The following is a 12,993-nucleotide window of genomic DNA, read 5'->3' as shown; positions in this document are numbered from 1 at the left end:
CTTGACTGTTAAAGAAATAACAAAGGAACATATCCTTCTTTATGAAAAAAGAAGATAGGCACTGAATTTCCAAAACTCAAGTGCAACTTGTCCATAGTCACCTTGCACACTTCAGTCCAGACTGGGTAGTCTTTAGTCTTACACATCCTCACACTGTTTAATACTTGCTATGTAGATTATTTAGGTGTATGTTTGAAATACATATAAATATGATAAATTATAAGATATAATTTAGAAGAAGGTAATACTGTGCAAAAATAGAAGGGTCATTTTGCTGTGGAATGCTTTGATTGTGTGACATTGTGATCAATATGAGATATAGTGACAGAGATTATGATTGACAATGTAGTAAAATAGTTAAGAGATTAAACAAGGATAAAAACAACAGTGATATCAGTAAAAACTGGTAAAATGCTTGTTAGAGCTGTGGAAAACTAAGTGTTTACAAGTTGAGTGAGTAAAGAAAAGAAGAGCCTTTGAAAACCTTGAAGAAACACACTCACTCCCTAGTAAATATTACAGAACATAATAAAGAACATATTTTACGAAAGATAATGGTAAAATGTAATAGATTTTAGAAAGCAATTCTCCTCATTTTAAATACAACAAGCGCTGCAAAACATGATTGACTACACCTGAATAGATTCCACAGGGTTTAAAACATTATGAATTTAAGATATTACTTTTAAAGTGCAGTATAATGGAATTCAAGGAAGTGGAATATTCCCCTTATTACTTAGGTGAGGTGATTGGTTTTGTTTGTATAACAAATGCGCCCCTGCTTATGAGAGGGATCTCAGCCGCCCAGGCTGGAGGAGTTCTCCTTTAGCTCAGCCGGCAAGTTCCCTGTTGCGTGACACCGGAGACCCAGGTTCACACCCAGACAGGGGCGGGAACCCCCAGAACTGTTACACTTGCATTAGATAAAAATAAAAAGCCTTAAGCACAAGGGTTGTAACACTCAAAAAAGCATCACTTCAATAATTATTTACCTTGTTTCTGTATGTCTAAACTCTCACAATGGGTGACTGGCTTTTTCTTTGGCAAAGTTCAGTCGGTCACATTTCAGCTAACAAACCTGAAGAAGAGCAGTTCTGAAATTAATTAGTAAAGGGTTGATACCAATTACAAATCAAATGCAACTTTTTGAAAGTTGAAATCAAATTAAAAATAGGCCTCAAATAGAAAACTGCTATCAATTTGCCTGTGATTAAAACATGTAGGCTGGCAAAAGCCAGGAGACACAGGGATCCCACAGGTTTTGCTGCTCTCTGGGGCAAGGAACTCTGGGGCCCTGGGTTCAATTCTTGGGATGTAATGGGCATGGAGTTTGTATTGTATCCCTTTGTTCATGTAGGTTTTCTTCAGATGCTCTGGAGAGATGTCAATCATAATGAGAATTGAATTGTTTGTAAAAAAGCCCCGTTCTCACAGCTGGAGTACCATTCCCTCAGTTTAGAGAGTGATGCCAAATAAGCTCTACATATTCCATCCCCCAATCACATTCATTAGGATCTAACCAAAATACTGAAATTTATTTTTAATGTATTTCAATTCCAGTCTAGAAGGCTAAAAAAAGGGGAACATTTTGAAAGAGAGTAGGCTTTCTATAAGATCAGGTGGGTAGCTGCATCAGCATGTGTAGGCTGCAAAGGAACAAGCAATAGGTTTATTCCATGCTGAAAAAAAGAAGAAAGAAAACACAACGTTTCGGCCGTGGAGCCTTCTTCAGTTGGGAGAAGGCTCCATGGCCGAAACATTGTGTTTTCTTTTTTTCAGCATGGAATAAACCTATTACTTGTTCCTTTCTATAAGATCTGTATTTAATGCCTTCCCATTGTGTATTGTATCCATTCTTTATGCTGTCAGTATAGTACTGTACATTAACAAGTATAATCTGCACAGTAAATATATCAGTGTAATGTAACAGATGGCTATATTTGGGGAAAAGTGTTTGCTAGTGGTTTGAAAGGGCACGTGAACTATGACCAAAATTGTTTCAAATGGTGACACACAACAAATCACCGAGGTTTAGGTCAGTCTCGTTATCCTTGGCTGGCAGCACAAAAAGGACTCTTATAGTTTGGTGGGTGCCTGTGAGCTGATGATGTTAGAGCCCTTGCAGCTAATTCAATGCTGACTCTGTTGTAGGGACTGTAGAGCTTGTTAGATTTTTGGATAGGAAGGCAAGCGCAGTCCCCTTTCTTCCTGTGTTGGTATAAGGATCACAGTAAGAGGAGTTTGTTGGCAAGCACACATTCCAGTTAGGCAGCTTTCTATCTTTGAACTTTTTTTGTATTTGTACCCTAAATGAAATGGTGACTGTCCATGTTTTTGCTATGCATGGCTTCACAAAATGTCTTGGTGAGAACTGAATCATGCTACATTCCAAGTTAAACAGTTTTAGGAACTGGCATAGTTTTTAGATGCCAAATGTGTAAAATAGTTACACACCCATTTTGTGGTCATTTGTAATTGTACATTTTGATCCCATACTAGGCTGTATACATTTAAAGATTGTTTTAAGATAGCTTTATGTTCTAATTTTGAATGTGAAAAAAATTAAACATTGGTATCACTGCACTTAGACTGTATGACAGGCATTTAAACAATTTTTAACTGATTACATTGAATGAATTTTACACATCATTCCTCACTCTTTTCACTAAATTCATTCAATGTGATCAGTTAAAAATTGTTTAAATGCCTGTCATACAGTCTAAGTGCAGTGATACCAATGTTTACTAAATTGAACTCGGATCATTTTCACATGCAAATAGCTGAACACTTTAATCTTCCCTGCCAGTGAAGCTCATTTGCATACATAAGTTAGACATTTTTGTCATAAGTCTTAAATATGTTACCTTAAATTTCATGGAATATATTTTCCAAATTTGAGAAAAACAGAGCTGAATGATTTGTTTAGTATATTCAGACATATATAATAGAATTGGTCTATGAAGTCATTGTTTCTCATTGATTTCCAGACATCTATTTTTATGTGCTAGTGTATGTTTTTTTTTCATGTAGATGCACTTTTGCTGGAATGTTGAAAGTGTGCTCCAGAGTTTTTGGAAACTTCTCCAGCTGTACAGGATTCAGGATTTCTTTATTTGCCGTATACAGTACAACAAGTGTATTGGAATGCTTACTCATTCAGCTGTACCCAGTAACATTAGAGAAAAAAAATATAGGCACAAATGACAGACATGGACAATAAATTTAGACAATAGACGTTAGAATACAGCCAACAGGACATAGTGCAAACAACGCAGTACCTTAAAGTTCTGGTGCTAATATGTGCAGGTGCTAATTTGAGGTGTTTATGATGCGGATTGCTTGTTTTTTAATCTATTGTTCAGTGTTCTGATACTGCGATACCTTGCGCTATATACAGTAAGTGTAAGCAATTATTATTATTATTATTATTATTATTATTATTATTATTATTATTATTATATAGTGCCTTGCAACATTATTCAGACCTTTGCATAGTTTTCACAATCTGTTGCATTAAAGCTTGTAGTCATGACACATTGAAGGAGCAATTAATGTGTTACTGTGTGTGTGCAACCAACTCCACACATTCAAACCTAAAAAAAAAAAGGAAACGAGTAAGCTAGATCATTAGTATGAAATAATAATATGAATGGAAAATGGGAATGGAAAAGTTATAATTTCATAATTATACAAACCCTTTACTGTGGCAAACCTAAATTAATTCACTTAATAATTAATGAAAAAAAAATTTGGAGCACAAAATTACCATAACAAGCCACAAATTAGTTGAGTGACCTCTGTCTGAGTTTTAAATGAACTCATGGGTAAAGTTGTAATATGACATAAATCAGGAGTAGGGTGTGAAAATATTACAAAGGCCTTAATATCTCTCTAAACAGTGACGTCTATGGTTATGAAGTGGAAAGCACCCAGATACTGCTTAAATTAAGCTGCTCCTCCAAACTGAGCAGCCAGACAAAAATGAAACTGGTTAGAGATGCCACCGTGAGGCCAACGGCAACTTTGAAAGAAGTACTGTAAGTACAGAGTTTACTGGCTAGATGGGAGAAATCAATAATATCAAGCAATCCACAAAGGTTGCTTTACAGAACAGAAAAAAAATGCAAGGGGTTTGCAGGAAAGAATCTAAGTGATACTCCAAATATTTGACAAATTGTTTTGGGGCCAGACAAGGAAAATCCTAAACTTTTTGGTCTAAATGCAAATTGTTACACTTTGCACTATGTTGAATTTGCCGCAAACCCAACAATGGGGGTCACTCACTCACCAAGTATGATGGTGGCAGTATTATGTTAAAGTTCTTTTTCGTATCAGCAGGGACTGGGAAGCTTATCTAGACTGATGGCAACATAGATGAAGCAAAATACTGACAAATCATATAGAAGAACCTATTTCAGACCTAGATATGAGACAATCCCTTTTCAGGAGGAAACTGACCAAAAGCACAAGGTTAAATCAAAATCGGAGTGATTTAAGAACAGGAAATAAATGTTCTGGGCAGTTAAAGTCCCAGTGTACAAGCAAATTGAAGAACTTACAGTAAGTAAATATGCCAAGACAGGATAGATATTGCAACAAGCCAGTGCAAAGCTGGTGGAGACCTGCCAAAAAAGACTCACCACTGTAATTGCTGTTAACAGTGATTCCACTAGATTTTGAGTTAATATGTCTGAATAGTTATGTAAATAACACACATTCATTTTCTAACCATTTCTTCCATTTCAAGGTCGCAAGGGAACTGGAGCATATCCCGGCAAGCGACTAGTGTAAGGCAGGATACATCCTCGATGGGACACCAGTTCACAGACAGGAGCAAACGGGCATACTCTTATACCAGGGCCAATATTTATAGATAAATAAATCTATCAGTATGTTTTTGAATTGTGGGAGTAAACCAGAGATGTAAATAACATATCTCAGTTTATTCGTTTTAGTTTTTTCTTAGATTACTTCAGTTTAAACATTCTGTTTTTGAGTAAAATATGAATTTATAACATCAGTTGTGTACCACTTTGTATTTTTGCAAGGCAAGGTACAGTATATTCTTAGTCAAAGCAGCATTACATTTTAATTAGAATGGATTAGGAATGGAAAATTATTAAACATAAGTAGCAAAATCATTGGGGCAGATAAAATAAATCTAAATGCCCTCTACAAACAGAGGGTTCTAAAGAAGGCCAGGAGCAGTATAGTATGTGGTGTGTGGCTCACATCCTCCAATGTGAATCAAAACTGCTCTCATCTGAGAGACACCTCTGTGCTCCAGATGTAACAGGTATAGACTCAAGACTTTTGTCATCCCCACTGCAATCTCAGTTTCAAGCAATTTAAATTAACTTGCTTTTCTGGTTTAAGTCTGTTGTACTACATTCTTTACTGGTGATGTTTTGTCTGTTTTTTGTCGTGTTGTTGTGTTGGACCGTTCTGTATAACACATATAATAAAGATAATAAATCTTCGATGGAATGGTTTAGAAATAATCTTTTTGCAACATTTTTTTCAAAGCGTTTTAAAGATATTAATCCTAGATAATTTCCTTACGATGTCAGAGGTTTTTGTACAGTATATATGATCATTTTCAGCATATGTATTTAATTTTTTGGACAAACTAATAATTGATTATAAAATAAGAGATTGCTGTTTTCATAATTTATCAATGTGTAGCCAACCCAAATTCCTTGTTCTGTTTGAAAATGGTGAGAAAACCTGTGACATAAGTCCACATAAAGAGCTGGGCTCCATTAGAAACCCGAAGGCACAGAACAATTCTCAAAATGCCTTAACATTCTGCTACTATTCTTGAATCTGTAAGTATGCATACTATTCTGTGGATTCCTCTTTTTCCTATTATTATTACTGACCCATATACTGTATATATATCCCTTTATTAAATGCTGACTTTAGAATGCCTTTGTCAAACTGCATTTTGCTCTTCTATTTTAGCAACACATTTTCTCCCAAGTAGATTTTATAATTTTTCATGTGCCACGATGATGGATTATTCTGATTTTAGATCATAACTTTGACAAGTAAAGAAGTAAAATCCTTAAGGTTACTTTGTAGAGTATTTGCAGCCTTGCAAAAAAAAAAAGTCCTCTACTGATAGACAATAAATCTTATGAAAGCATATTTTACAATGAATCGATGCTTGATATTTCCTGAAGGTTAACCAATTTTATTATTCTTTTTTCTTTTTGAAATGCAATAAATTCAGAACACTCTTACAGGTACGTGGAAATAGACATGAACGCTTTTATCAAACTGCACAGCCATGTTGACAAAGCTGAAAATGATGGCCTGGGTTCTTTCAAGAGATCCTTAGATCAATTAGCTGCTAACAAAAAAATGATCTATATGGTTACCTTCCTTAAATATTCTTACCTCTTTATTGCTATATTGCAATCTTCAAATCTGCATTCATACCACACTGTTAACTATAAAGGAATCAAAATATCTATTGAATAGCATGTTTAATATACTGTAACACGAAAAGTGCTCCGTCTTTTCAAATGTCTTTCACTCTTGCAAAGAATGTGTCATGTAGGAGTCAATAATTAAGTCCTTGAGCACACAACTTTTTCACATGGCAGAGAAATATACAACACATTCACAGATATTGCATGTGCAGTATTTAAGCAAATTTCAGGCATATACTGTACAGTATTGATATACTGTACAATACACTATGATTTCAAAGTATAAAAGGAAAACAAATTAATAAATGGTGAATATATTTTTGGGAATATTGTTTGATTTTTCTGTAATATGTAACATACTGTATATTGTATTCCCGAGGACTGAGGCCTTCTATGTGGAACTTGCTTCTTCACCCCATATTCACTCAGATTTTCACTGGGTGCTCTGATTTCCAAAAGACATGCTGGTTATGTTATTTGATGTCTCTAAATTATCCCTGTGCATGACCACATCCTGTCCGTCACTGTAGTCCTGCCTTGTACCCTAACTTTCAGGACAGGCCCTGGGTTGCCAGGAATAACTGGCTTACTCATAATGGATGAATGGATTTATTAATAATATTATAGATTTATCTGTTTAAACTGCATTGTATTTTATTAAAAAGATTAGTTCATATTAATTACACAATTACACAATGTTCAAAAGTCTATTTTAAAATGAATGTAGGTAGCGAAAACTGTTAAAATATAGAAGTAAAAAGCAATCTAAATGAGATTCCAAGAATGTTACTCAATTACAATATCTGATAAGTCTGATTTGAATGCAGCTGTTTGCATAGAGTTTAAAAGACAGGTTTGGGCTGGACTAATCCTTCAGCATACTGTATATGTAGTCGTCTATTTTTTCTGTGAATTGTGACTCAAACATGTTCAGGTGATCAAGATCACCTCAGTCTGAATCAGCGTTTGAATGCTAGGGTGTGCAAAGAAGGCTGGCAACATGAAAAAACTTAATGACCTAAAGCCATTACAACAAGGCTGTAACTGAATTACTGCTCTCCAGGTTTAGCTACAGAATTTATTACAAACACTGAAATTATGGATTGGGTTTAAAAGCTGAAATTAATTATGCAAGTTTAAGTTACTGTAGATCCATATCAATTTAGTGATATACCGAAGGCTGGCAAAAATATAGTTTTTTTAAGCAGCAAAATAAGAAAAAGGTAATGCAAATGTCACAGTTTGAATGTCATCTTCAAAGACCCCCTTTATGCCAATATAAAACCTTCACAAGAGGAAAAAAAGGAAACACTTTTTATGTATGCAAGCTTGATGCCAGTCTAATTAATAAAAACCCCTTTTCTGAGCAAGTTTCCCTTTTGAAAATGAACGGAGGCAGAATGAGATAAAAAGGTGCTTATTGTTTCCTTGCAAATTTTACAGGTTCAATTTTAATTTGTGTCTGGATGTGAGGATCTGGGTGCAGATGGTGTGATAGCCCACAGTATGTTCTGAGAACCTAACCTGATAACAAAGATATGCAAATTAAACCCGAGCTTTGGAAGGGAGCCAAAGGATCCCATTTCACAATAGCTGAGAACAAATTGATGTGTCCAGCAAACTACAGTATACCCAGAGAAGCTGCAGGATATGTAACTGTGCCACAATAAACTACACTAATGTCGTTGAATCTTTTGTAAGCATCATTGGCTAAATGGAATTGGTGTGATTTAGTAATTATGGAACAATTATAAATATCTGAGCATTCTGTTCATGGAGACATTTCACATAACTCCATGCACTATGCAATATTGTCATCCACATAACTGAAGCAAAAAGTAAAGAGAAAAAAGACAATTGATCTAGTAAAACCAAAAAGAAAACTCATTTATAGTGAAAATATAGGATAAATAAGTTAACAGTTGCAGAGTCTTAATGGATTGGAGTGGATTTCAACTGTGAGTACCATCGATACAGTATGTACTGCACATGAGAAGGCTTTGTTTGCCAATTGTGTGAAGTCTTGTCTTCAGCGAAGTAAGAGGGTCTGAATCAGCGGGTTTCAGATTTAAGATCTGGACTATATGTTCTCCATTACATATGTTCTATATGTTCTTAAGATAACTTAGCTGTATACATTGAGAGCCTTGTATGTGAGCAGGAGAACCTCAATGTCTGCCCAAACATTGTCACACATTGGGAAGATAGCTTGTGGTATTCTTAACAAATGCTTCAAACAACAACAACAGCAGGGTAAAATTAACACCAGGGTTTATATCTTCCATCAACCAACAACAATACTTATGTCACGACCAGTTCTTTCCGGGCCCTATGCAGACAACACGATCCGGATGGTGAGGAAACAGTAGGGAAAAAATCATGCAGGAGAAGGGTATGGCGACAGGGGGGCGTGTCCAAGGTGAGCAGGTGTCCAGGGGAAGTGAGTCCAGGGCGAACAATCAAAGACAAAGTCCAAACGGGGAATCCAAAACAGAAGAGAAGTCCAATGCCAGATGATCCATCCAATATAAAAGCCAGGAGCCGGGTCGGGACTGGCAGGGGGAATCAGGAACAGAGGGTTAAAAACATAACGGGGCCAGACGCAGCTGGACCCCGGGCTCTCACGAAGTGGGATTCAATGAGGAACCAGGAGTGACGTCTGCGTCTGGCTTTTAAGGTGCAGGTAATGGGGCAGAACAAGGAAGTGCTGGAGCGCCCTTAAGAGGAGGAGTAGTGATCATGACAACTTAATGTTGAAAGCCTGCAAGCAAAACCTTAGTCTTGTTACAGTTGAACTGAAGAATGTTGTGGTCTCCATAAACATCAGACAGACACATGTAAAGCACAAAAACAGTAGTGGTACCTGATTTGGTCTTACATTTAAATATATTTCATCATCATATCATCATTATAGAGCTTTTTGCAGCATCTTAAGTAAACTGGACAACAACAGATTTAAAACCATGATGTATACCCATCATCATATACCAATCTGTATCTGAAAATATACAGTACCGATTGGTTCCTGGCTGGAAATAAGAATCAAATTGACAATTGGAAGAAACTGTAATCATTGAAAGTATATAAAACTGCACTTAGGTCCACAAGAAGAATATTGTTAAGTGATCCGGAATCAGAAGTCATCAGCAAATCATTAAGCACCATAATAATGGCTTTCTCACTACTGTGTCTACGGCTAAACCCCCACTGAAAATGTTCAAAAAGCTCATTAGAAGCAAGATGAAATTGTAATTGAGCTGTCACTACCTGTTCCATACTTATTTTGAGAATGAAAGTAAATTAGAAATGGGATGGTAGTTGTTAAATGGTATGGGGTGTAGGCCCAGTTTATTTTTTTAACAAGTGTGACAGTACCTGACCTTAAGTAAAAAGGAGTAGGACCAGATTTCAGGAACTCAGCAGTAAGGTTACTGTAGTAACAAATGGACAAAGTGCAGAGAAGCTAACTATGAGCAGGTACCTTTGTTGTTGTCAAGACTGTAGGAGGTGTGGTCTACATTGAAGATACCTACTGCCATCATAGACAGCAGTTCATTTATTTACCAGAGGGGGGAGAATAAGAAAAATATACACTACACTACACTAACAATCACTTCTCTTAGGGTCACATTGAAAGAAGCTACGCTAAGTGGCATTTCTGTACCTGAGGGAGTTTTGAATTTGCCAAATCTAGCCATAGACCTTTTGCTAGTAATGGAAAGGGGAGGGGATGCTATGTCTTGCCTTGGCTGCTGCTCTGTAATGGTGTGGCAGCTGGACTCTGCTCCACCCACCTAGGACCGACCTGCTCATCGCCCTTCTTACTGCTCCTCAGAATGACTGCCTGAATTTCCGGCCTCTGACGACCACTCTCTTCAAGAAAAAGCCATGGACCAACCCTACACTGTCTCCTTGACTGCTCCACAGAATCACATCACATTCCTGACTTCCCCACTGAATAATTCCCTGAAGCTCCACCCATCAAAGATTGCTAGTTTCACCATCTGGAAGAAGATCCTCTCAACCTCTCTGCCCTTGACAAATCTTCTGTGTATCCTGCTCCCCTGGTCCAACCTCCTGTGTCTCTGGTTCTTCTTTATTGGTAGTGGTGGAGGCAGTGAGGGCTATGCTGACCTCACACCTCTCTTGCTTCTCATATGGACTGCTTTCAAGATCTCCCTACCCCCTTAATTTGCCTGTCTCCAGAGCTTGGTGCTTGGTTATAGTGTTTTGCATCGTCCAGAATTCGATGTTTAAGATGGGGGAGGGTGGCACTCTCAGGTTCGTCCTGATTGGCATGGCATGGCAGCCAGCCTGTACTCCACCCACCCATCACCAATGCCAGTTGCCATGGATACCAATTGACAGGAGACTTAGATCACCTGCAGGCAATTACCATTTTGCTCATCCAGGTTCAGGATTCAGGGATATTTCAGGGCTGGTTTAACACTGCTCTGGGTTGCGGTGTCGAGTTCAGCTCCGATCAAAGCCCCGTTCTCTAGCTTAGTCCCGTGTTCTTGCTCTCTGGATTCTTGATGCTAAGTTCACACAGATTGGCTTTGCCCCAATTTGCCCCTAATTGGTTACATCTAACGTACAGCATATTGAAAACATAGAAGTCATATACTGCAAATGCATGGGTTGGAGAAAACGTGTTAGTTATACTGAAAACCCAGGTGAAAACGTAGTAGAAAATTTAGAGTTAACCAGAATTACCAGGAAAGCCTAAGTTACTTTTTTGTTAACTTAACAAGCATTTAATTTTATTTGGACCAGATCCTAAGTGAAAGAATGACTGGTTAACCAGTCCTTACTACTCTAACCAAACAGAGCTTAAATTAACAGACAGCATGTTACAGTTTAGGGGATAGAGAATAGACAGTCATGATCAGGCAGAAATATACCAGGACTGGATGTCAGTGGTCTAAGCCTACCCAGAACCACCTGCACCATGAAGCTCAAAAAGTGAACCAAGCCAGAAAACGTCATCAGTATCAGGAAACAAAATCATCCATCAAAGGTGCTGGATTCATTTCACAGTGAGGAGTCAAACCAAACTGGCAGGCAGCACCATTGGGATCTAACAGCACACATCACAGAGACAGGCAACAATCTCAGCTAATCCAACCTATTCACTGAAGAACAGAGGCCCACAACAGACAGCGATAAAATCATGGAATCAGGCTAGAATATCAGTAAAAAGGTTAAATAAAAATGGTTCTAGTTGATTGTTGAGCTTGCTTAGGAGATTGTGTAAAAGATAAAGAAATAAGTTATCAAACTTAGGATAATAGTGAAAATAAAAAACTATAAAAACAGAGTAAACCATCATACAAGATCCAGATGTCATAAGTGGAAATTGCACTTTCAGAAATGAAGGTGTATTTCAATCAGACAATGTTACACGTCTTTACACAGATGGTTGTGGAAATATGTAACAAGCTACTCAGATACAGTATGTTGTTGAAGACTGTCCTCTGGCTTCTTTCAAGAAAGAGCCAATTTCAAGCATCGATTGGATACTGACTATCAAATGGACTAGATGGGTCAAATAGTCACCTCTTATTTGTAAACTCTCTTGTGTTCTTAAAAGCATGATAGTGAAGTGACAGCAAAAGTGTGCCGGCATTTTCTCACATCTGGAAACTCATAGTTCCATGATATGGTTCATTTAAAGAAACAAATTATCTTTATTAACAGTGTGTAGTTAGAACTATAGAATTAGATTGTTTAATCTTAATTATTATAACATACTGTTGTATACATTATCTTCCTCTCTAAACAAGAAAGCTGCAGTCTGAAAATCTGATTTACACAATATCTAAAATAAACTAGCACCTGTTTGCCTATTTTTTAATGGAGAGACTACAAAGGTAATTATTGTAACTCCACAGTATTATTTATGGCACATTGTGGAAAGGAGATTTCATTAAAAGTCAATGCTTTGGATCGTGCAAAAAAAAAGGTACTTGCCATAATACGAACAAAAGCGCACAACATACAAGGAAAATTATGTGTTCAAAAGAGTGTTCAAAAATATTGTCCAGATATCAATTAACACAATTTCGATAATAACAATGAATCCCATTTTAAGATGACAGGTTGAAATGTTTGGTGTATTGTAATTAGGATTTTTTTTTCTAATTGGTTTATTTAATTAAAAGGAGATACAGTCAGGAAAGGTTTTAATTTTAGCCCTAAAACATTAGGGTGCAAATGAAGAAACAATGTAGGGATAGAGCTAATGATGAAAATTGAAAGCAATTCCTGATTATCATTTGGAAGCACTGTATTATTTAAAAAATCAGCATTAACTATAGATTGTCTTGCCTTAGGATCTGTGATGTGGGATGTTTACATATTGTAATACACCATAGCATTTAACTAAACTCTGGTGCACTAGAGACTGCTTGCTTACAATTAAAATAAATGAATATGGCTCTTTTCTTACCAAAGGCTGTGAAAATAAAACTGAAAACAAAACATTCTTATCTCTGTTTTAAGTCGATAAGCTCACACATCATTAACAGTAAGAGGCCTGAGGGTAAAGGCAATG

The sequence above is a fragment of the Lepisosteus platostomus genome, chromosome 2 (assembly GCF_059453375.1).
Source record: "Lepisosteus platostomus isolate fLepPlt1 chromosome 2, fLepPlt1.hap1, whole genome shotgun sequence".
NCBI classification, from domain to species: Eukaryota; Metazoa; Chordata; class Actinopteri; order Semionotiformes; family Lepisosteidae; genus Lepisosteus; species Lepisosteus platostomus.
Note: the sequence above shows the minus strand (reverse complement) of the source record.